Here is a 25,759-nt window from a genome sequence, read left to right as displayed (position 1 = left end):
ACACAGTGTCTTGCTATGAAATGCTGGCTGGCCTGGCATCATTGTGATAACCCAGGCTAGCCTTGCACTGTGGCAGTTATCTTGTCTGAGTCTTCCAAGTGCTGGGTCTACAGATGTGAGCCATCACACAAGGTTTTGGCTCCACATACAGACTTTCTAAAAAGAAAAATCCATGGGCTGGGGCGATGGCTCAGCAGCTAAAGGCACTTGCTCCCCATGTCCGCCCACCCCATTTCGACTTCCAGCACCCACACAAAGCCAGAAGCAAAGTGGTGCACTCAGCTGTGAGCCCAACACACCTATAGCAGTAGGAGGCAGAGAATCCCAAATCTCGTGATCCCTGCAGTCTGGCCTTCCCAGTGTCAAAACAACAAGAAGCAGGAAGGAGAAAACCAACACCCTAAGGTTGTCCTCTGACTGCCACACATGGTGTGACAGGCACTGTGTGTGCGTGCGCATGTGCACACACAGAGATACACACACTGAAAAATAAAAGAAAACCCATAAAGAAAACACTAGACTCAACACAGGCTAGGGAGAGAGCACAGGTGTCTGAGACTGACTATGAAGTACAGTTAGAGCTGCTGATGGACAGCAAGAAGGATGGGTGAAGGAACAATAAGCTAAGCAGAGCACTGCGTCAATTCCAGAAGTAGATGGCAGCTGCCCACATGTTCCTTCTATGACTCTGAACTTCACATGTCGCTACAGATCTAAAAATATTCCCACATGGAGAATGCAGACCCTTGAGGCGCAATGTTGGCCTTTCAGATTCTCTAACAATAGCCACTCCCAGTGTTGCTGGACCCTGAGGTCCCCTTCCAGGAATTTTCTATCTGCTTCCACAAGTGTTTGTTTCGGCAAGGACAAGGAAGAGAACCAATGACAACGTAGTGTGCACTGTGGGCCAGACCCTGCTCAGCACTGAGCATGCGTGCATTCGGAAACTACGGCCAACGTCTCTCGGCCCACAGGCACATTCCTCTACAGGGTAGTCGTTCTTACCATCCCCATCTCACAGATGAGGACAGTGAGGCTGAGAGAATGATTGAGGAGCTGGCCCAGCCTTGCTCAGCTCCCTGGTTGAGTGGGCGTGTATCTGCCCTCACCTGACTCAGGGATCCTCACCTGGAAATAGCTCATACTGGTTTTCTCATTTGAGCACCTTGGATCCCCATCTTTCCTGTCAACGGCTGTGTTGCTTTCCATCTCCATTTAATAGCTGGACCATAATTTATTCAGCTCATCCTCCTACGAACAAACCTCTGGTCTGACCCTTGCTGCTGAAACCCAAGCTGTGGTTAGTAAGTAGATCAGCCTGCCCAGGCTCCTGAGGGCGCACCCACTCTACAACTGGGGCTGCAGGAAGGGTGAATGCCAGAGTGAAAGGTCATGTCTGGGTGCACATGCGCTTCCAGTCTGGATAGGGACGTCTTTCTAAAGGGGTTGCCCGGGATCTGCTCCAGCCTCAATGTGTGAGAGCTCCAGACCTTGACACTTGCCCCAGCTCCAGTCTGACCCTGTGACCGCTGCCACCCCAGTGCTGGGCATACAGGGCAATGCACTGGGCTCTTCGGGGGAAGCACACATGTTCAACATAGTGGATCTGAGACTGTGGTCAAGCAGACATACCATGGTTGGAATTTGTATCCTCTTCAAGGCAGAGAGAGTGTCTCCTAATGTTTACACTGAGTTCTGCCGTGCCTTGGGCTAGACCGTCATCTTTTACATTGTGGGTTGAAGGCTTAGGGTTAGAGCCAGAGATTAATTATTTATTCCTCCCTCCCAGGGTTCCCGCTGAAGGTAGATCAGAAAGAAAATGGCCACTGAAATTTATTTTAAAAATGTATTACTGCCTGAAGGGATTTTTTTTTTAAAAAGTAAAAGCAAAGTAGAGAAGAAGAGAATTCAGAAGAAGAAACTGAAGTTGGTTGGTGAAAACCAGCAAGAGTTCCTGGGCCAAAGAAACCACGTGAATCTCATTACACGCTTTGCAACATTTTCCCAAAAACTGAGAGAGTGGGAACACTGGCGGGTGGGGGAGGGAAGTGCTGGGAAGAATGTGCCCGAGCACAGTGCGTGCATGTGTGTGCACGTGCACGCGTGTGTGTGCACACATGTGCATGGATGCACGCAGTAAGTGTGCATGTATGTGCGTGCACACACTTATATGTGAACTTGAGGCTTGGACTCACACAATGCAGAAGACGAGGGTACACAGTAGAAACACTGGAACTAACGTCAAGCATCGCACACAGCCACACACACAGAGACCGTGCAGGGACCCTACGATAGCCGGGGTCTTTGTCGTGTGGCCTGACCTCTCGGGGTGGACATCTTGCAGTGTCCCGGCCCCCTCTCTCCTATGCCCACCAAGTACTTTACGGCATGTACAAACGCCGCTGGGCTCTTCTTTTCTGACCTACCATGTTTGAAAGGCGACTTAGGACTTTGCCTCATCTTGGGAAGCCATCCCATGGTCCTTCAGCCTCCAAGAATATGCATGGGTCTTGGGGGATATTTAGGCAACTCCTCCGTCCACCTTGTGGGGGGGGGAAATAACTGGCTGGCAGGTCTAATAAAGAAGGCCAGCCCGGCTTCATGAGCGTGCGTGCACTGCGCTTACATTTGATGAAGCTGAAACCTAAGCCCGGGGCTCACAGGAGACAGAGGGGGGCCTGCCATCGTGGGTGGCCCTCCTCAGGCCTGTTAGAGGACGGATCCGATGGAGTGGGATATGGCATTTAGCAACATTTCCAATAGGGTAATGACAGCAATAATGATAGCTGTCCCGCTTGGGAAGGGGAAATCAAAAAAGGCTACACAGCGACAAAAATAAACAAGCGTGCAACGCCAGCTGAGGAGGCCCGGCCTGCTCTGAACTTGGGAAGCATCAAAGTGGAGCTGGTTATCTGGCAGCCCAGGCTCCAGGCTCCACCACGTCCTGCCCTGCACTTTTATCAGCCTTTGGACGAGCCAAGGAGAGGCTCTTGGAACACAGCTGTGGGGGACCTGAGCTCTGGCCCACAGCGTCCTGGCACTGGGCATGTTCTGGCTGCAGCAGTCGGGACAGGGTTCAGGATGACCTCACAATGTTGCAGGGACAAACTGAACCTCCTGCATTTAGATTCCAAGATCCGGAGCCACAGAGAGCAGCCTGAGGTCAAAACGCATCAGGCCAGAGCCACAAGGCTTGGAAAAGATCTACGCTGACGCTTGACCTGGCACCCACTGCAGGGCACTGAGCCAGCCTCCCAGCTCTGCCCGAAGGAGGTGACATACACCAAACATGGATGCAATCAGTGTGCACTGAGCTTCTGCCATGGGCCAAACATGGCAAAGGGTCCTGGGAATAAGGTGGTGAAAAAAAAAATCTGGTTAAAAAAAAATTCTGAGGAAATCAGATATTTTAAAAAATAACCACGATGATTTAGCAAAAAAAATACAAATTTAAGCTACATTGAGGAGATTCTATTTCACTCAGTCAGAATGGTTATTATTTTTAAAATGCAAGTAACAACAAATGATGGGGTGGGTGTGGGGGAAGAGAAGCCCAGACACGCTGCTGGGTGGGAATGTCAACAGGTTCAGTCACGGTGGAAGTCAGGATGGAGATTCCTCAAAAACAAAACGTCGGTCTCCCATGTGATCCAGCTCCAGTGCTCCTAGGAACGTCCCCAAGGACTCTAAGTCAGGGAGCCCCGGAGACAAGTACCCAGCCGTGATTACTCAGCACTGTTCACAATGGAAGACTGAGGACCAGCCTGGCTGTCCATCAGCAGGTGGATGGACAGAGAGACTGTGGTGCGTAGAGAGCGTGAAGTCCTACTCAGCCATAAAGAAACACAAAAATCAGGTCATTTGCAGGAAAATGGGTGGAAATGGAGAGCATGCTGCTTAGCAAAAGAAGCCAGACTCAGAAAGACAAAAATCACACTTTCTCTCACATGTGGAATCTAGGTTTAAATACGTCTATGGCATGAGAGTCAGAGGGCCATGTGGAGGGAAGAAGGGGTCCAACGAGAGGGCGATGAGGGAGCAAGAGAGCAGGAAAGCAAGACAAATCCGGCATGCTATCTCTCACATATCATCCAAATTTTATACACAGAAGGGGTGGGCCCAGTGTGGTGAGGACTTTGGGAGTAAGGTCGTGAAGGACGGGGGGAGAGAGTGAGGGGACCAGGCTGACGGTACCATGGGCAAGCAGAGGACGTCTAAGACCCACTGAGAGCTGAGGGAAACCAAGGAGGATGGTCACCGTGGGAGGGAGCCCTGGCCTTCCTCGCTGTCTCCCCTCTCCCATCACCCACCAGACCCAGTGGCCAACCCCAGCAGAAGCAGAGGCAGCCAGCAGAGAAACTGCTACCAGAGGAGTGTAGGACAGAGACCAGCTCCAGGATGATCTGCTTCTGTCACACTGCCCCGACCAAGGGTCTAATGCCTGCCTCCTTTCTCCCAGGTGTGGGGCTAAGCATCGTCCCTGTTCCGGGCGTGGGGGACACCTCACGCAGGCACACATCATCCTCGCAGTGTGGCTTTCAAGCTTAGAGGCGGCTGGCGCTGGCACTGCCATAAGCAGCCCGCAAACCTGGGGTACTTAACGCAGGAGGAGCATATGCGGTTGTGGTTCTGGAGGTCACAAAGTCCGAAACCCAACGTGGCTGAGCTGTGCTGCCTCTGGAGACCCTGGAAAGGTTCCTTCCTGCCTCCTCCAGCTCTTGGTTGTCCCAGACATCCCTTGGATTGGAGTCACATTGCTCCAACCTCAGCCTCCATCACCACATGGTTTTTCTCTGTGTCTCTTCTGCCCTGGTCTCTCTTCTAAGGACCCAAGGTGATGGTGGGGTTGGGCCAATTCAGAATGGACTCTTCTAGAGACCCTAAACCTACCACACCTGTAAAGGTTCCCAACTAAGGCCACACCTATAGGCTCTAGTGCTTAGAAAATAGGCATGTCATTGTTACAGGACATCATTCAAACCCTACAGAGGACAATAGGTGTTGAGAGCCCAGCAGAGCAAAAGAGCAGATGGGACGTGTCTGCACACACATGTGCATGTATATATGTATCTGTGTGTGAGAGAGAGAGATTAGAGAGAGAGAGACTCTGCACACACGTGCACGTGCCTAGGGTGGGTCTTGGGGGCAGCAGCCACCCTGGAAGCAGCCTTCAACAAATACTGGTGATGATAGTTTCAATGTGCCTGAGTGGGAGCTCCTGGGATGGAACCCCCTCCCCCCTAAACTGAACCCCACTCCTCAGCTCATCCACTGTTTTCTGGGTCTCTGATGCTGTGGCTGTTTCTGGGATCAAGGGTAGAAGACCTGAGCTACTATGAGCCCAATCTATATCTATATCTATATATATTTTTCAAGGTAGGGTCTCACTGTAGCCCAGGCTGACCTGGAATTCACTATGTAGTCTCAGGGGGACCTTGAACTCACAACAATCCTCCTACCTCTGCCTCCAGAGTGCTAGGATTAAAGGTGTATGCCACCACACCCGCCCAATCTATATTTTACAGTGTCACACAGACACTGAGGTCAACAGCTGGGCTTATGGAAGAGCTCCTCCAAACGTGACTGCTGGGGACACCAGCCTGGGGCCACTGATAGACAAGACCCTTTGTCCAACAACTAGTGATTTCAAGCTGGTGACAGCAAGAAACTGATTCCAGCACAGGTCATCCTGGTAGACTCTGAAGGTCAGACATACATCCCAAGAGCTGGCATTGCTCCCAGGCACGGCCAGCAAAGCCACATGGAAGCTCCTTAAGGACTGCCAGGTTTATGTCTCAGCTGGTCCCACTGGGTGTGGGGGTCATCACTGAGCCTCCAGTTCTAACCAACTGCAAAATAGGGACAAGCTTGCCACAGGGGCACTGAGATGAGACACCTCTGAGCTTGGGAATCTAGAGCCGCATGGAGGTTACCTGCTGGGCTTTGGTATGGAGAAATTGTGTGCCATGGAGTCCAAAACCTCACATCCCTTTTTAGCAGTCCCCCTTAGGTGACTTGTCCCCCAGGGACAGCCACAGCCTACTCCAAGGAGCCTACTGTAGCCACGAGATCTTACAGGTGTGCTTCTGTGTGGCTCTTGAGACTGACAGGCCATTGTACATGCTCCAGGTGGGCCCAAGGTCACCCTGAAGGGCTCATTCATGGAAGACAAAAGCAGACAGTGAGAATCAGGGGAGCTGTGACAGTAGGCTCTGAGCAGCCATCTCTCAGGATGCACAGAGGGTCCCAAGCTGAGGAGCACAGGTGCCTCTAGAAACTGGAAGAGGAGCCTCAGGAAGAAATCAGCCTTGTTGGCACCTTCACTTAGCCCAGGGAGACTCACGCCAGACATCTGACTTCAGGATGGGAACAGAATCAACGGATGCTGTTTGCAGCTGCCTTGGGAAGCTCCCTGCATTGTTCTAGGAGCAGGACTTTCAATAGCCATGGGCTCTTACCAGGACCAGCATGCTCCAGGCCTCACAGACATTACCTCTTTCCACGACTCCCAGTACCCCAGGAAACAGGGCCTGTTACAGCCCTGCTTCAACTGTTACAGACATGGAAACAGTACTGGGCAGGCCGGGATTAAAATCCCGAAAGAACTGCATGATTACTGAGTCTCTCTGTCCACTGGCCAGCTGCTTCTGACACTGGACACCCGCTAGTACGGCTTCTCTTCCTGTCCATATGCACATGGACAGAGAGCACTCCGTCTGCTCATCACTCCTTTACAGGTAGTCCATCTAAACCTCCTTCAGGGCTGGAGAGATGGTTCAGCAGTTAAGGCACTTGCCTAACTATCTGAGTTCCGTTCCCCAGGCCCCATGTGAAGGCAGATGCACAAAGTAGAGCGTGCGTCTGGAGTTCGTTCGCAGCAGCTGGGAGGCCTGCAAGCCCATTCTCGCTGTCTCTGTCTCTCTTTTTCTTTCTCTCTCTTTCCCCTTGCAAATAAGTAAATAAATAAATGATATATTTTTTAAAAACCTCCTTCAGTTGGAGTCATAGCAAGTCCCCAGACTTAACGACTCATTTCCCTACAAGCCAGAATCCCCCCAGCACTGAATGGAGCTGAGCCTTGGAGAAGCCCAGATTCTCATCCTAAATTAGAAGCAGGGACATTTGGATAAGATCTTTCCTTGGCAGAGTGCAATTGGGACCAGGCTGTGTGTCTCCAGTGAGGTCAGGACCTTGGACCAGCCCTGAGTGGCAGTATCTCAGGAAGATAATGACCAGACCTTCTCTCAGCACCAGGGAGGGCTTGTAGAGGCATGACTATGGTACGACACAATGCCAGGTGGCATGTGTGGCAGCCACTCTGGCCAGTATGGCTCCCAGAACTGTCCATTATTGTCTGCCTGATTGATCTTCTGGCAATACATGACAGTGGGTACTGTGATGGTCAATCTTCATGCTCAACTTGACTGGATTTAGAATCACCATGGAAACACACCTCTGGGTGTATCTATGTGGGTGTCTCTAGGGAGGTTTAATTGAGGTGGGAAGATCTACCATGAACTTGAGAGGCACCATCCCTTCAGCTTGGGTCCCAACTGAACACCAGTGTGCCTCTCTCTCCCTCTCTCTCTCTCTCTCTCCTTCCTGGCAGTTGATACAACAGCACTGTATCTTTAAACCTTAATGCAAAATAAACTCTTCTCACTTAGCTTAACCTGATTTTTGTAAGATATTTTGTCACATGAATAAGAAATTACTGAGCACAGGAACTATTAGCCCATTTTACAGATGAGAAAACTGAAGCCACACATAGATTGGTCCAGAGGCTTGTCCAAGATCACACAAGTATTGTGTGTAAGTAAGTATTGGGACTGGAATTTGAAAACACTCCAAGGTTCCAGATCATGGGCTCTTAGCACACTCCAAGGATAGCTGGAACCCCATGGTGAAATGTCTGCATTCAGGGCAGAACAGATGGCACCTGGCCACAAGGGTGTCAGGAGATGATAACAGAAATGAGCTTCCCAGGCTGGAGTGATGGCTTAATAGTTAAGGTGCTTGCCTGCAAAGCTTAACCACCCAGGTTCAATTTTCCAGTGCTCACATAAGGCCACATGTGTAAAGTGGCACATGCAGCTGAAGTTCCTTTGCCATGGCTAGAGGCCCTGTTGTGCCCATTCTTTCTCTTTCTCCCCCCGCCCCAAATCCTTGCAAAGAAAAAAAGAAGAGAAAGGAAGAAGAAGGAGAAGGAGAAAGAGAAGGAAAAGGAGAGGAAGAGGAAGAAGAAGAAGAAGGGGAAGAAGAAGGAGGAGAGGAGGAGGAGGAGAAGGAAGGATGGAGGGAAGGAGAGAGACAGAAAGAAAGAAAGAGGGAGAGAGAGAGAAAGACCTTCCCATGTCCCAGTCTCCACATACTGGTGACCTCCTTCAGGACCCTGTTATCCTAGCGTCAAGCCTAGAAGGACTTCTGCTCACCTTGGACACCTTGGAGAACTTGCTTTCATCCAGTTCAACCATGCCTGGACTTGGAGTCTTCCAGCTGTCACATCCAGTGAGGTCTCTGGAGCACCTGTCACAGGGCAGCTGGGCTCGGCAGGTGTGGGGTGAGTCTGAAACTTGCACTCCCAGCAGACTGCAGCCCTGTGCCATTCTCATGAATATTTATGAGGTAGGTGGCACATTCACAAGATCAAGATGATACTTTTTCCTCCAAAATTGTGGTGGACCTAATCTCCCTTTTAGGGTTGCTTCCCGTGATCCTCTAGAAAAGCCTACAAGGGAAGGTGCCAAATATGACATGCTAGTGATATTAAAATCAAACCGGGCCTTTCGAGTATGCAGATCCCTTCATTGGAGCCCATGTGTGGAGACTGGGGAAATTCCCTGGCACCTCAATTTCAGTTATAACAAGAATAACCTAACGGCACCTTCAAGGATACTGACTGTCAGGAGACAGAGCTACCAAGATGTGGCTAGTGGCCTGGGAGCTGTCCTATCTAACCCGTTGGCCATAAGGTCTCATGACCATGTGTTTACTCACCATGCATGCCCTGTATGTGGTACACCTATGCAGGTGGGCATCCCTGAATACAGTCTCAGGACAAAAGGAGATTCATGGATGAGGAGGGCAGCCATAGAGGCTGGCTGAATTCTAAGTCCTTCCTTCCTCTCCAGGGGGACTTCCTGACAGCAGGAACCCCCTCAACCTTTTCTTCCCTTTTATCCCAGTGGAATCACACACACACACACACACATACACACACACCAGTCCCTCAGCCTGCACTCTCATGGGTTTATTTGCATAGCCATTCACACAGCTCCTGGCACCATTCCCCCATCCTGATCCTGAGACTTAGCTAATGGTGTTCAGGGCTCAAAATGCAACATAGAAGAAACACATCCCATCTTCCTAGGTAGGTCAGGGGGTGGAGGAGAGCTTAGCCCAAAACTGCATATCCCACGGGCGTATTACTGAAGGGCATCCATCAGTTACTTTATAAATGTCTAACCAGAAGTAGTTTAATGAAGGAAGGGGCTTAATTTGGGCTTATGGTGTTGAGGGGAATCCCACCATAGTGGGGAGAGCCTGGCAGGAGCAGCAAGCTGGAGTCTCATCATCACATCAGCAGGGAGGCCAAGGAAAGCAAGTAATGGACACTGAGTGCTCAGCTAGCTTTCTCAGTATTATGGGTTTTTTTGGGGGGGGGATGCAGAGGAGGTTCAAGGTAGGCTGTCACTCTAGCCCAGGCTGACCTGAAACTTACTCTATAGCTCCAGGCTGCCCTTGAACTCACCGCTTCCCAAGTGCTGGGCTAAAAGGTGTGCACCGCCATGCCTGGCTTCCTTTTCCATAAAGTTCAGGAACCAAGCCCACAGAATGGTATCAGCCACAGTTTAGAGTGGGTCCTCTCGGCTCGACTAATCCAGTCTAGAAAATCCCTTGCAGATCTGACTAGAGATTTGTTTCAGTGTGATTCTAAATCCTGCCAAGGTGATGAACCATCACAGTCCACCTCACTGGGACCTACAGGAATACAGAAAAGGAAAACAGGGGTGTTACGTGCCCCAGAGGGATCCATCAAGGTGAGGCAGGAGAAGGAGCCATGATCTAGAGGAGAGAGCTGTGGGCTAAGAGGTACAGAAAGCAGGATCAGAGTCTAGGGCATGTGGAGGAAGGAGGCCACCTGGCTCAAACCCCAGCACCATCATCCACAGTCCTGAGTAGTTCAGTCTTCCTGTGCGCAGCCTCCCGTCCTGAAGAATGGGACTCAGGGGCTGCTGGGAGATGCTATGACACCTACACGCGCGAGGTTTATGCTCACCGGAGTGTCTGGCTCAAGCCAGCCCTGAGTGCCTTCTCTGTCATCAGCATGGATGCACAGGTGCGTCTGAGTGGTCAGGAGGCTCTGGGGGATCCGTTTCTTCACCAGCTGCTGCATATTTATTCGTGGCATTTGGACAGGGCTGAGGCTCTGTCCTGTCCTGTGCTGGGCACTTTAGTCCGTATTCAGTAAGTACTCTTTCCTTCCCTTATGTAGCTGAGTGGCTGCTGGTGAGAGTGAGTCCAGGAAAAACCTCCTAAATTTGGGCAGGTCTGGACTAGGGGTCTGATTGGGATTTCAGATCCTGAATGTGTGGAGTCTCCTTACGTCTTTCCCACTTGCCGACCTCAAAATGATATTAGTACAGGCTGGAGAGAGAGCCCAGCAGTTAAGCCTGTAAAACCTCACAAGCAGAATTTGATTTCCCAGGACCCACATAAAGCCAGATGCACAAAGTGGTGCATGTGTCTGGAGTTTATTTGCAGTGGCAAGAGACCCTGGTGTGCTGTGAGAGTTCAAGGCCAGCCTGAGACAACATAGTGAATTCCAAATCAGCACCCACCCCCATATATCTATATCTATATCTATATCTATATCTATATCTATATCTATATCTATATCTATTTGTTCATATATATATGATCCAAATACATTATTATTTTGGGGGATGGACAGGGTCTCACTCTAGCTCAGACTGACCTAGAACTCATTCTGTAGTTCCAAGATAGCCTCGAACCCACAGTCAACCTCCTACTCTGCCTCCTGAGCGCTGGGATTAAAGGTGTATGCCACCACACCTGGCACACATTTCTTATTTTTGAATAGTGTCTACTCTTCGATGAATCCCTACATGTTATAAGAAAATAAAATTAAAGCAGAACACATAACACTCATTACCAGAGGTCACTCGACAGCATCATGACTGTGTCCCTGCACATTTCTTTGGTTAAATCATAGAAATGGAGCAACCCAGTTTTCTCCAGCACGCTGTCTTCCCCTCACCATGCCACTGGCCCGTCCTGGCCAAAATCACCGGCTACCTTGGGGAAGCCTAGTTCAATGGTCACCTCTTCACCCATGCTCTTCTTGCAGGACATTCACCTGGTTTGCTGAATAACACAGCCATGAAATCACGGCCATGAAAATTTTTTACACATCCTACCTTTACACAAATAGCTTTTTTAATGAATCTTTCTCCAATCGTATAATAGGTTAAAGATACAGAAATAGAAATTTTAAAAAAGAAAAAGAAATAGAAAGTAAAACAAAACAGGAAACCCTGCCCAAAGAAAGTCCCATTCTACAGGAAGTCTCACCCCACAGGAAGTCCCGCCCCACAGAGGTGGGACTTTTCTCCAAAGACCTGAATTGCCCAATATGGCTTCCTCTAACTCACGTGGGCATTGTAGCTAAGGCTAAAATGTAGATAAGGCTAAAGGATGACATCTCTGCCCGATCTGAATAATTAAGAGAACGTTTAAACATCTTTATACTCTTTATGTTAGTTGCAAGCATAATGATATGTTTTGCATATTCAGCATAGAAATATTTAAAAGTTAATTCCTTTTACTTTTTTAACATGGTTGCTAGGAAAATTTAAATGACATAAATGTCTTGATGTGAGACAGCAATCATCTCAGGCCCTCCTTTTACACATGTGCAAATTAATTCACACCTCTCATAGAGAAAGTTCCCTTTCTTAACCCTTTGATCTCACAGAAAACCAGGAAGGTTCATGTTTTCTCATCTGTGTCCCTTGCGTGGAAGTGACCTGGGCAGGCAGCATCACCACGGCATGCTAAGAAGCAGGCAGCCCAGGACCAGACCTCTGGGCCAGGCAGGAGTCTTGCCACCACCCTGGGAGAGCCCATCTGCCTGGTCTCTCAGGTTCCCTACATTCCAGTCTGGAGCTGTCAGGCTTTGAAGTGTGTGCAGCTTTGGAGTCCTCACAGGAGCCTGGGCTCCAGGGGTGGCTGGCCGGCTCTGCTCCCATGAGCCGCAGAGAATTGGCAGCATAAGGGGAGGGAAAGTGGCCACCCCTTTCTGTCCTGCAGATCTTCTTCCTGAGTCCTCACTACCCCACTTCCTCCTGTCCTGCATTTCCCTGGTCCCCATCCTAGCTTTCTCACCCCTGGGTCCTTCCCACCCCTGCTGCCCCCTGGCCCCCACCTCTGCCTCCCTTCAGTGTCCAAGGAGAACAGAGCTTAGGAAGGAGGGGCGGTCCCACTGCCCCTGCCCAGCTCTGTTTCCATTAGGGCGACTGTTGACAGGAACCTGTCACACCAGAAGATGGATGCTGGCTTTGTCCCATAAGTCCTAAGACCTCGGAGCCAGAGGTGGCCCTGAAAGGCCTTTTCTCGGTAAATTATGGCGTTTATTTAGCACTTGAAGGGTTGTATACAGAGCCTGCCTGTCCCCAATGAGGTGGCCACCGCCACTCCCTCCTGGACAGCTTGGGATCCGGGTGGGGCTGCCCCAGATGCGCTCGCTCTGTACCAGAGGCATGTCAGGCTAGCCTGTTTCCAGTGCCACCCTTTTGGCATTCTCTGAATGGTTAGGAGTATATTTTGTTATGCTTGCCTCTCCTAGCTCAATACACCTTCAACAGAGCATTTTAGCTTCATTAGGACAGCATGGCATAGTGAAGACGGTCTGGGGCCCAAAGACCCAAACTCAGAACCTCTGTGACACCCCCCACGCTTTCTTATGGGACCTCATAGGTGTCCTTTACCAGGCACCCATCACATGTTCACACTTTGCTCAGGACAGTCCTTCAGCTTGGACTTGGCACCCTTATTTTCCAAGATAGAGGACTGAGGCCAGGAGAGGTGGACAGTCCCACTGGAAAGCTGGCATCCAAGCTTGAAGGGACTGCGGCCCCTCGGTGGTGGTAGCTATGTGGCTTCAGGGGAGATGCCATGGCTTTCTGACATCCTAGCCAATGTGATTGTCACCTTGACCAAGAAAATAGGTCAGGTCTCAGCCTCTGAAAACCGCTGGTCTGATTAAGCCTGGTGCTGAGGGCCCAGGCCCATCTGGACCCTCCTGCCCTCCTGGTGGGTGTGGGAATGGTGGCTACTGCGGACAAGTCTGGCTGCTCCTCACCACAAACCAGGAGAGGCTCCACGGTCTCCTTACGCCCTGACCTGCAAGCAGTCCTCAGCCAAACGGCACGCGACCGCTCACTCCCACTAGCGCCGGCCATGGCAGCCGAATGGACAGACAACATGTGGCCCTTCATTCCATGGACAGCGAGAGGAGGGGGTCTGACACATGTGATAAATCTGTGAGGATGGTGGGAAGTGAAAGAAGCCAGATACAAAAAAAAAATGCATATTATATAATTCCACTTCCATTAAATGCCAAGAGCAGACAAATCTACACAGTGGAAACAGAATAGGGGTATGTGGGAGGCCAGGGCCAGGGGAAGAGGATAACAAGAAAAGATGACAGTTTGGGCTCTTTTCAGAGCTAGGCAGAAGTAAGGGCTGCACAACGTTGTGCGTGTGCTAAATGCCGCGAGACGTTCACTTTAAGATGGTCCATCTGATCCATGTTCATTTTTCTCCCGTTTTGTTGTTTTTTTTTCAATTTAATATCAAGCCTTAGCTAGCAGGGAAATAACACCCAGAGCCTCAGTGAGCCAAATGGCTCAGGTTTCTGTGCCATACAGAGGTGGGAGGGAGCAGCACCAGCTGCCAGTCACTGCCCAGCTCCTCTTCATGGTTTACAGGCAGGGCTCTGTCTCTTACTCTCCATGTCTCCATGGCTGGGCTGGAACCCTTGTGATGAGCAGCGGTCAGGTACTGGACTCTGGTTGGAAACAAAACATGGCAGGCCTCACTCACTGCCATGCGGGTCCAGCAGTAATTCCTCAGGGCCTCAAGGGTCATCCGAGGGGGCAAGAAGGGTTCTGTTTAGTGCCAACTCCTCCCCTCACCAGAAGAGAGTTTGTAAGCCATCTTCCGGTCCTGAGCCTCAGAGGAAGATATCTCTGAGGCCTCTTCCCTTCCTCCTTCTCCCTACAAGGCCTGTCCAACAAAAGTAGATGGCAAGGGGGTGGCCCAGCTCCCAGAGCCTGAACACTGTCAAAGAGAGTGGGTTGGCAGCTTTATGGCAAAAGTGCCAGTCTCTCGCTAATTGGAGTCTGTAGTCCTGTTGGGATCTGGGTGTTTCATTAAGGTGTTAAGATGTGAGGTCAGCTACTTCCAAATCAGTGACTAGAATTCCCTAGTTTTTCAATTGGCCAAAAACCAGTTAAAAGTCATAACACTCAGTGTTGGCAAAGACACAGAGAGGCAAGTGTTGGCATACATTGCTTATAGACACAACTGAATTTACACCTTCTCCACAGTGTGGTTTGGCCGTGTGTGCCAGGAGCTTACAAAGTGTCCACACACTTTGATCTGGAACCCCTCTGTTTGGAACGCACTGAGGAAAATAGTCAGGCAAGTTCACGCACATTTGCATCTGAGGATCGACACCGGCGGTTTTATTTATGAAGGTGAAGGTGGTAGAACAACCTATGTGCCCAGTCACTGGGGATGGCTGAAGTTCACATTCAATGAACTGCTGGGCAGACACTGAAACGATGTCCTTGTGGAATGGTTGTCCTGGCCCACTGGCTGAAACCCCTTCCCTCTCGGGATTTTGTTTTCATTTCCACTGTGGGGTTTGATTTTCAATGTAAAATATCTATGTTCTCAAATAATGTTCCAGGAAATGGAAATAGTTCATGATAAAACAGTGATATAATATTATATATAATAATTCATATCATGTTTAAGACACAAGCCGAGGGGCTGGCGAGGTAGCTCAGACAGTAAAATGCTTGCATTGTAAGCATGAGGACCTGAGTTCAATTCCTAGAACTCACATAAAAAAGCCAAGGGCAGTTACTCTCACCTGTAATCCCAGCACTGGGAAAGGGACAAGTTCACCTAATTGGCAAGTTCTAGGCTGGTGAGAGACCCTGTCTCAAAATTTAAAAACGGGCAATGCCCTCGCTTCCACACGCACACACATGTGTGCACACACATGCATACACACTTAGATACAGAGAGTGTAAGCAAAGTCTTTATAATAACGATGGTCATTACTTAATATCGATATAAACACATCTTTTTTTTTAAAAAAAAAAGAGGGGGTGCTGGAGAGATGGCTTAGCAGTTAAGGAGTTTGCCTGCAAAGCCAAAGGATCCCTGTTCGATGCTCCAGGACCCACGTTAGCCAGATGCACAAGGTGGTGCACGCATCTGGAATTCATTTGCAGTGGCTGGAGGCCCTGGCGTGCCCATTCTCTCCCTCTCTCTTTCTCTCTGCCTCTTTCTATCAAATAAATAAATAAAATATATATATATATATTTTTACAAAAAAGAGAAAGAAAGAAAGGCACTTTTTGAGCAGTATATGGTGATACATACCTTAATTCCAGTACTTGGAATCTGAGACAGAAGGATTGCCTTGAGTTTGAGGCCAGCCTGGGCAAGACCATCTCAAAAAAAAAAAAAAAAAAATCTGCTGGGAGTGGTGGTACACCTCTTTAATTCCAGGACTCAGGAGGAGGCAGAGGGAAGCAAATCACTATGAGTTCGAGGCCACCCTGAGACTACATAGTGAATCCCAGCTCAGCCTGGGTTAGAGCAAGGCCCTCCCCTAAAAAACAAAAATCTAATAAAATAAACAACCAGAAACCTGCTTGATGTCTCACCCAGACCATGGAGACAAAATGCCTTCCTCATGGACGTGACCCTTCCATGGACACTGGCCACGCCCCACTCTGATGTGGAAGGAGGAAGGGTGCTTTGCTCATGCCAGGAGGAGACAGTGATTCCTGTTTCTCTCCTTGTTCCTCAGGAGGAGAAGCAGCTTTGAATTCAATTTCTACCCAAGGCTGGCTGCATTGCTGCCTGGGCCATCTTGAAAGAGCTCTGACGCTGGCATCTCCAGCCAGCACGCTCCTTGCCTTCTCTCTGTGCCTCAGTATCCCCCATGAGACATCTCTGGATCAGTTTCTGACACCTGGGTCCATCAAAACTGTCAAAGTTTTGCCATGCCTGTTTGCAATCCCAGGCTTATCTTCATATTTTTAAAACCAATTCACTTTGGTTTTTAATTGCATATTTTTTTGGTAATTGCATATTTTTATAAAAACAACTTTGCATGGCTCTTGCAAACAGGACAGACTCATGCAACCCTATAAGCACACAAATACATCCAATGAAAACAAATGGTGCGATTGAATTCTGATGAGCTTGAGGGTTGAGACAGTAGCGGTGAAAGGACACTTTCCCTTTCACTTAAGCAGAAAGAGAAGAGAAACCACTCTCTCCCAGGAAGACCATCAGCTCCCTGGGATCTTTTCAGAGAGGAGCACCGCACACCGCAGCTCTCCTCTGTTGAGCTCTGTCCTCGGATCCTGGACTGAGGACTGACGTGGTTTCCATTAGGCCCAGAACAATGGTGCTAAGCTGTTTGTTATTTCAAGTCAGCAGAATTAGTAAGGGCTTCACGCTTGGTACTCAAGACTGTTCCACACGCCAGAAAACTCGGCCTCCGCCAGGCGATGCAAATTGCTCTCAAATCTCTTATTAGCAAGGCTCTTAACTGTTGAAAGATCACAGGCCACCAAGAGGCCAGAGAAACCTCAGAGACCCCAGAGAGCAGGGACAGAAGGCTGGAGGTACAAAGCAGGCTTTCCAGGGTTCTGGGGAAAGGCACAGCTAGATCCACAGTACAGCTTCCCACAGACGCTGGGCCGGGACGCCAGCCACACTGTGCGGACAGGCGGGGTGGTTGCTGTTTTGGCCTCTCCAGTCCTGTAGCCCTTGGACCTTTTTTTTAAATGAGTAAACAGGCAGATGTTGTCTGTGTTCTGGTTGTGAGTTTATGCTGTAACTATGAACAAAGTCACAGGGTCTCCTTATTAGTATTTCTCAAAGCCATACGTAAATGTGCAAACATCCCAAAATAAAATTTTTTGAGAAATAATATCTCTTAAAAATGTTTTAATTTTTTTTTATTTCAGAGAGAGTATGGGCACACCAGGGTCTCTTACCACTGCAAAGGAACTCCAGTTATATGTGCCACTTTCTGCATTTGGCTATTTAGATGGGTACTGGGGAATTGAACCCAGGCCATGAGGCTTTGAAAGCAAGCTACTTTAACTTCTGTGCTATCTCTTAAGTCCAACACAATAATAATCCCTCCCTGTCCAGTGGCAAGAGAGGCTAGCCTAAAGGTGAATGACCTGTGAGCCACACCGTTTGGTGTCAAATCTCAGCTCCGCGTGGGACTCCCATTCAAAGCGTCACCTCTCAGAGCTTCTGTGTTAGCATCTGAAACATGGGTTCACAGAGGTACCTGCTTTTATTGGAGGATGGGAAGGTTGGCAAATGCCACACTTGTATACACACACGGGGGGCAGGGGAGGTCTGGAAGGTTTTTACAAGCATCCAGGGCTATCTCAGTTCTCCAGGATACTCTTCAGAGGCAGGACTAAACCCATTTCCACTTCACAGCTAGGAAACACACAGCAAGCCTCGGGGACATATACAGGGTGCAGTATGGGGGTTCTCCTGTAGTCCACCTGCCCAGCAGTGAGGCAAGTGTGGGGGCCAGGCTTTGTCACCCTTGTTCTACAGAGACTGACTACGTCTCCAGGGCAAAGTATGGAAGAATGTGTCCCAAGACTGCCTGAGACTCCAAGGTCTTCCCCACAATACCCCATGTGTCCCAGAGATAAAACACCGAGAGCCATTCCCGTTACCAGATCAGAACCACCGGGTCCCGCACTGGCTGGGACTTCCCTTCTCCCCATGCCAGTACATTCTCTCTGTGCATCAAACCTTGAGCTCTGCCCCAACTAGGGCTGGCTGAATATTTCTAGAATTTCCTTCCCTTCTCTGCAAAAACAGAGGACTAAAGTACAAGAGAAAAGGGAAAATAGGGGCTAAGCCTGCAGCTGTGGAGTGTGTGTGGGGGGGGGGGCACCTAGCCAGCAACCTCAAGGCAATTGCAAAATGCCTGCTGATAAAAGAGGAGATTTGGAAAGAAAGAGAGTGACCAGCAGGGGATTGTGGCTTTGACCACTCCACCTAGGACACCCTCTACAGTTTCTACCTGGCATCATCCCACTGGCCCTGGCACTTTCAGAGCACACTGACCCCAAATACTGAAGACACATTCTGGTGCTTTCCAGCCTGACCTGTGCCTCATAAACCCCATCTGTGAAATGGGCAATCATAGTAGCCCTGCCACAGAGGGAAATGCACAGCACTGATTCACTAGTTTCTCTGTGGACATCAACCTGCCCTACTGATGGCTGTCAGGAAAGGAATTAAAGGGGAAGTGGGGGGGTCATAATTACTTAGAGCAGAGAATAGAGCCCAGAGTGGTGGCAAACTCCTTTAACTCCAGCACACAGTGGGCAGAGGTAGGATGATTGCTATGAGTTCAAGGCCAGCCTGGGAATACAGAGTGAGTTCCAGGCCAGCCTAGGCTACAGTGAGACCCTACCTCAGAAAAAAAAAAAAAAAAAAAAAACAGAACCAGAACCAGGATTCATGACTTAACTTGTGGAAACTTGATTTCTGTTTTGCTGCGTTAGTAAGAAGGAGAAAAACCACATGACAAGGCGACACAGGAAAACCCAGCTGGGCAGCTAGGCTCATATTCTGGGCAGTTGTGGTCACACAACATGTCAGTTTGGACAGCAAGGTCTGGGTGTTCGGGAGGTCACAGCAGTTAACTTAATGAGGGACTGTGCTTCCCTTGAGCTGTAACCAATATTGACGGGACAGTGCAGACGTGGACATGTTGGAAAAGTACCCCCCTCTACCGAGAGCATCCTGCATCCCCAGAAACCAAACGTAGGCTGCATCATGCGGAGTACCTGGAATGTGAAACTGGGCATCCTGTTCACCTGCTGGACCTCTGGGCCAAGGCGAGCCCATGTCAAATGAACATCTCTAGAGTGGAGGAATTACAGCCCCAGAAACAGACCTCAAGCCTCAGGTTAGCAGAGCTCAGACGATAAGCTTCAGTGAAGCCCAGGCTCCAGGGGTGAGTCTCCATGCTGGCCACATCTGGGAGCTGGAGGAGGTCTTTAGACTCTCCGAAGCAAGGCTCCCCTCCACTGGGAAAGCTGTCTACAGGGTGGGGGTGGTGAGAGATGGTGAGGCCCAGTGGAGAGTGGAGAGGAAGACCTCTGTAGGGACAGCAGGAGACAGAGCTGTTTCCTGCAGAACTAACACACCAAATGGCTCAGGGAGGGTGGGGGGCAGTGGATCATGCCTGTCTCCAAGCGCCAGACCTTTCCTCACCTCACACTATCTCGAAAGCACAGTCGACCCCCACCATCTCTTCTCATCTCAGCCCTGTTGATGGCTTCTCCTTCTCCCTATGCCTCTAGCCACAAAGCTTTTCAACTGTCTCCCCCACCTCCTTTAGGGACCTATCACCTCCTTCTTCCCCCCCATCTCAGCTCTGCAGATACCACCATCTCCTGGCCTCCCAGCCTACATACTTTGATGCCCTAAGGCGAGGTGTAAGGTTGCTGCCGGCCATGGAATGAAAGCCAGGCTTCTTTAGCCTGAATGATGGATTGCAGGAGCTCTGGGCTTTCTAACGCAAAGAGGGAGGTGGGGTGACATGCACATCGCCCACCCTGCAGTGTCAGACAGTTCACCAGCTCTGAGCACTGCTGTCCCAAACAGGTACTGTCAGCCACACTGTCCCCTCTGCCAAGCAGGGAGCTTCGCAGTTAAACACAGAAGGAAAGAATGTGAGTCACTTTTCCTGGAGGTGAATCTGCAGATTTAGCTGGAAGTCAGAATCCAGTTTCTCTCTGTGTCCTAGCCATAGTTGGGGCTTCTGGAATGGTGTTCAAAGTCCATCTGGAGGGTCAGTGTTGCATTGGCAGCAATGCAGAGGAGGTTAGGGGTGTCTGCAAAGGCAGGGGACCTGGGATACCCCTAAGAATGACAAGCCATGACCTGTGAATGTACCTGAAATACACCTGGCCCCTAGAGGGCGCTTCACAGGTCTGCTCTGGGCTCCACCGTTCTCAGGGAAGCTAAGTTGCGCCTGGGTATTTGAAACTCCGTCAACCTGTCCAGGATGAACTAAGAGAAAAGGGTCAGGCTGAGCCTATAACATAGTCTGAGCTGAAAAGTCACCTGTTTTGGGAGTGGGGACACCGTTTCCTGGGCAAGACCTCAGGGAACAGTTTTCTGAAGGGATCAGAGTCACTTGGGAATGGAGCTTGGCTTATGAATGGTCTCTGGCAGATCTCCTACAGTGGATCTCTGGGATGCGTGTTTCCCGCTGGGTGTGGGTGCAATATCATTTGACTTTGAAAAATGATAAGTAAGTTAATAAAAAATATCACCTTGCATTCTTGAAGGAGTTCTTATTGCAAGGACACTTTTAAGGACAAAGTCACATTGTAACTTCTTACCCAAGGGGCCACCTTGCCCTGTAGCTTGAGAAGGCTTGCCACTAGAGTGCAGAAGGTTCTAATAGAGTCATCCTCACTTGCCCCCATGGTCAGAAAACTTCAGTGAGCAAGAGCAGAATCTGTGGAGAGGTGGAGATCCTCTGTGGGGGCACCTTTGGCACTTCACGTGTTTCTAAGTTACAAGACAAGACGCGGTCCAGAAATAAAGGTGATTCATCACCACCTTCCTCTCCTCGGAGGAGGCCCCGGACTCAAAGCCTAGATGCAATCCCGGAGCTCATAAACACCCAACGAGCCCACAGATGTGGGGAAGGAATGGGGATTTTATATTCCAAATGATTTTCCTCTTTTGAACGTAGACATCTGGTGTCCTATAAATAAAATTCAGAATGTAAATATCGGGGAGTCCATTAGGGACCAGTTTGGGGCTTGGCGAGCACACGGGTCACTGGGTCTCCCTCGCACCACGGTGGGAAAACATCACCCCGCACGTGGGTGTTCTCGGCTCCAGTTTGTCACCCACATCTCCAAGCCAGCCGGGCTGCACTGTGTCTTCCGAATAAATGTGCACACACGGGTCAGTTGTCTTATATTTATTATGTCACATTAACAGTTTAAATTGCTACCTAAAAACTTTTCTGCTTTCATTTTATACATGGGAGAAAAGTGCTTCTTGGGGAAAAAAATATCAGACCACATTTCACTGTAAGAACAAATTCCCCTGCACACAGACAGAACCTCAAGACGCACAAGTGGTCACATTCCTAATATCAGGTTTAAAATGCTCTCCCAATGTCATTTGCTGCTTGAGACATATTAAACATGCCTTATTTAATAATGCTCCATTGGACTTATCCAATTTAAATATTTGCAGCCATTTGATCCCGGCTTCATTTCAAGCCGAGCACTAATTTCTGGAGGTTATTTTTCTCCAATGACGGGTGAGTCCTGCAGGCTCCTCACCCATCCCAGTCGCTGGTCCCCGCTGTGGGCGGCAAGGAACAGAGCAGCAAACAGCACCTCCAAGGTGGCTTTATAATGTTTATGTGGCCCGTCTTCACATGTCTGACTGAAGACAGAAGATACCATTTAAAAGACCCCTCTGGGCTAGATAATTATAAGGAGAGATTTGGGTTTTTAGCAGAACATCAAAATGTAAAGAAATTCCCAGTACGTAGGGTTGATATATGTATGTAATCTGTGTCTGCCCTTGGCTTTCCCTGCATTGGGGCATTTTAGTGACAATTGTCTGCCATCATGGACAGCCCTCTGTTAGGAGTGAGAGTTTTAAGATGGGAGCAGGAGGATTTATCTTAAATTTTCATCCCCTATGTGTTTATGAGAAAATGTACATTGATTTCTACCGACTTTGGGCAACATCTCAATATAGTTCATTCTTTGGGTGTCATTCTTTCTGTCATTATGCTTTTACTAAATAATTTAACATTAAAAACCAAAGTTGAATTTTATCTTCTCATGCTCCCTTTACAAATGGCCTGTCGGGGGATCATAAAGCTATCTATAATCATGACACAGACGCCTGACATACTGACGGGAGTCCTCCCTTGTCCAGACCAGATCGTGAGGGTGAGGGTGGCGGGATTTGTCCCTTATCTGAGCAACTTCTGCAGAGGGGCTCTGCTCCCTCGGGGAGGGGGCGTTGCTGGGTGAAAGGAGCATTTATTAGTGCAGAGTCAGTGCCTGGGTTATGGACCTGGCTGGTGGGAGGGTGCCACCCGCCGCCTGAGACCGAGCCCAGGCCTGACGTGTTTACCGCAGGGTGATTTACGGCGCCCAGGTGTTGGCTTGGGAACCGTCTCCCCTGCACATGGGCAGCAGGGCCGCAGCAGCGCGCATGCAGTTCTCAACGTTTTCTTTTCCTTCTTCATCTGGGAGTGAAAAAGACGAAGAAATTACACAAGCGGGCCCAACGCCGGTTCCTCCCTGCGGCTTTAGCCTAGGAGAACTCAGCAGCCACACGAGCCCAGTTGGGCTGCACCGGGGCCCAGGGGGATGGGGGAGACTTCACAGCTGTCCTCCCTGCCCGGCTTCACCCCTCAGTCCCTGCTCCTTGCCACTGGGGGCTGCTTGGGTTCAGAGCCACCCAGCGCCCTTCTCTCCTTGCTTCCCACCCTGTCCTGCTGAGCAGTTTCTGTTTGAATGAGAATCAAAGCCCTGAGGCGCCCTGGCACGCTTTGGTGGAGGAACGTGGACAGAGGTGGGATTGCTCCCTGGCCTGCCTCCCCAGGACTCCCACTCTCCCGACCCGCTCCCTGGCCGCAACTTGGTCCAGAGAAGTCCCTTCTGTCACTCTTGTGTGCACTGTCTGCAGGTGACTCTGGTGCGCTTTCTCTCCTGAGCCGGGGGTGACAGCCAGCCTCACACGAACCTAGCGCAAAGTTAAAACACTCCCTGAGAAATTTTAAAATGTCCTTTTTGGTTTGATTTTTTTAAATGTGCTCTAAATTTTGTTTTGCCAATTTCGACTCAGCAACATTTAAAGGAAGAGTTTGGGGGGGGGGGTGTTGCATGTCTATTTTTTTTCACATTGAAGGAAATGTCTCCAGGCACTACTCATCTTCGATGAAAAAGAAAATAAATGTATTTCTACTTCATCAAAATGTATACATATCTGGGCTCACTTCAGCAGTGCATATTCTAAATGAATACATATTTATGTATTTAGATATATGGATAAATACAGGGAGCAGTTATAGGGACAGAAAGAACGGTTCTTTGTTTTTCATTTTCTACAAATACGTTGTTTTTTTTTTTTAACTGGTCCCAATTATCTGGGGCCGATTTTATGAACTTATTTCATCTTAACTGGGTTTTGTGCATTGATTTGTTTCCCCTGGATGATTCAAGAACTATCTTTCATTTCCCTTGCAAGATTTATAGACGTAAAGCATTTGGCTAATAGCGCACCAGCGACAGCACAGAAGACATTTGATGCAGCTGAAGTGTGTGGTATAATGTAGTCTTTTAAGCCCCAGATTCAAGTGCTCACAAATTTCCTAAAAAAAAAAAAACCCTCCAATTTCCCCGACACGTGTTCCTTGCTTCCTAAACTATAAATACACACCCCTGACCAACATAGCTGAAAATACCACTGATTTGCCACACTAAATGGGGGAACCAGTGGTGATTGTTGAAAATTACCAGCCCCGGGGCAAGGGGAGTAATTCCGGCAATAAAACAAAATTTCTTTGCAAATAGCAACATGAGGCCGTTTTCAAGGACCAGGGCTTCCCTGGGCTTCACTGTGTTCTCCTCACCTCCTCGGAGTGCACAGATCTGAAGAAAAGCTGTGGCTAAAGAGCCCTCTTTGCTTTTGTGATCGGCTTTATAGAGCCCGGGCACACGTGCACCTTCACTCTTAATCTAACGGCGTGTCTCAGCAGGCGCCTGTCTGTGGGCACAGACCCATGAAAATACTTGTGACCGCGCTCTGCTGTAAGAATTTCCTAAAAGGACAAATTTTCACACCACATGGTGGAGGGTACCCTTTGACTAAACTGCAGGATTCATTTATTTAACCTCCGCTGGAGCTGTCCCAACAAAGCAGGTGACTATTGAATTTCTTCTTTTTTTTAAATTCCAAATAACAAGGGGAATAAAAATTAATGTCATTTTATGAGATCTGAATGCTGTTAGGAGGTAAGGAGCATTATCCAGGGTTCGGTAAATGGCTAAACAGATTAGTAGCCTTACTTTTTAACATATAAACATCTGAAACCCGTTTCCTGTTGTGGTGGGGGGGGCGCGTCTAGGTAGATGACCTCGGGCACTCTTTTTGATTAACAAATGTGAATTGTACATCATGGCGAAAAGAAAAAAAAAAAGAAAGAAAGAAATCCACACTTGGTGGTCTTTCTATGGTCTGTATATGGGAGAGAGAGAAAAAAATACAAAAATAAACGTTACCTTCTCTCTCTCAGGGTGGGCAATGCCATTTCTCCAGGCGTCCCGCGCTCTGGTGAATGTTAAGGCTGTCACTGTGAGCAGAATCCCCAGGGCCCGCTGCCTCGATAGAGTCCGAAGGAAAACATACTTCGCATTCCTGGTGGCTGGTCCTATCTCCAGGCCTTGGACTCTGCCCTGCAGGCCCCTTGCCGCCCCATCCAATGGCCTAGCCCAGGGCCCATCCAGACCCACGAGGGCCCTGGACAGCGGTGTGGCAGGGGAGGACCAGAGGATAATTTGCTGCCTAAACCAGAGGACACACACAGTAAGCGGACGCTCAGCCCTGGAGGACAGAGCGCCAGCTGTGATCCGTTCCACGGGAAAGGGCTTAGGGGTTCTGGCACATTCTGACAAGATACATTTTATAGGATTTGTGCTAAAATTTGATATTAGAAGTTGGGAATTCCAATTTTATGTCTCCAGTGATAACAACAGCAGCTGGGACCTTTAACAAATGTGTGTAACCCTTCTAGTTCATAGTTCCATAATAAAAGCTATTTATGTCAAACACCTTATAAGGGAAAGATTTAGCCTGAATGTCAATATAACATATAATACTTTTTATATTTAGGAAGGAAAAAAAATCCATTATCAGCAAGGCATATTGGTTTGGTTTGGACTATTAAATAAGTGGGGGCTTTAAAAATTTAAAGCAAGCCTCTCCTTGCTTTAATTTCCAAATTCCTTGTTTGACTTTATTAGAATAGTATTTCTACATGAGCAAAACAAATGTTGCTGTAGCATTATTTGTTTTCCCAAGTCCTGCTAATGAACAGACATTATTTTCTGTTGTTTGATCCAATTTCTACAATTTCCAAGCATGTCCCAGGTGATACCCTGGTCATAAAAATCACTGCTTCTTCTATTTCCTGGGGATAGTTTTGGTTTTGGAGAGAAACCCAGCTGATGGGCACTTTTGCAATTCTACAGAAGATTCAGGTCAGTCATTCAAAGGAGGAAGCTCTTGTGCAGCGAAGGAACAGTGACCGCCCGGCTCAGGTTGTCTCCAGCTGGGCTAGAGGTGCTCAGAAGACCCCATGCTGTCCTGGTGACAG

The sequence above is a fragment of the Jaculus jaculus genome, chromosome 1 (assembly GCF_020740685.1).
Source record: "Jaculus jaculus isolate mJacJac1 chromosome 1, mJacJac1.mat.Y.cur, whole genome shotgun sequence".
Taxonomy (NCBI): Eukaryota; Metazoa; Chordata; class Mammalia; order Rodentia; family Dipodidae; genus Jaculus; species Jaculus jaculus.
This window is presented reverse-complemented; position numbering follows the sequence as displayed.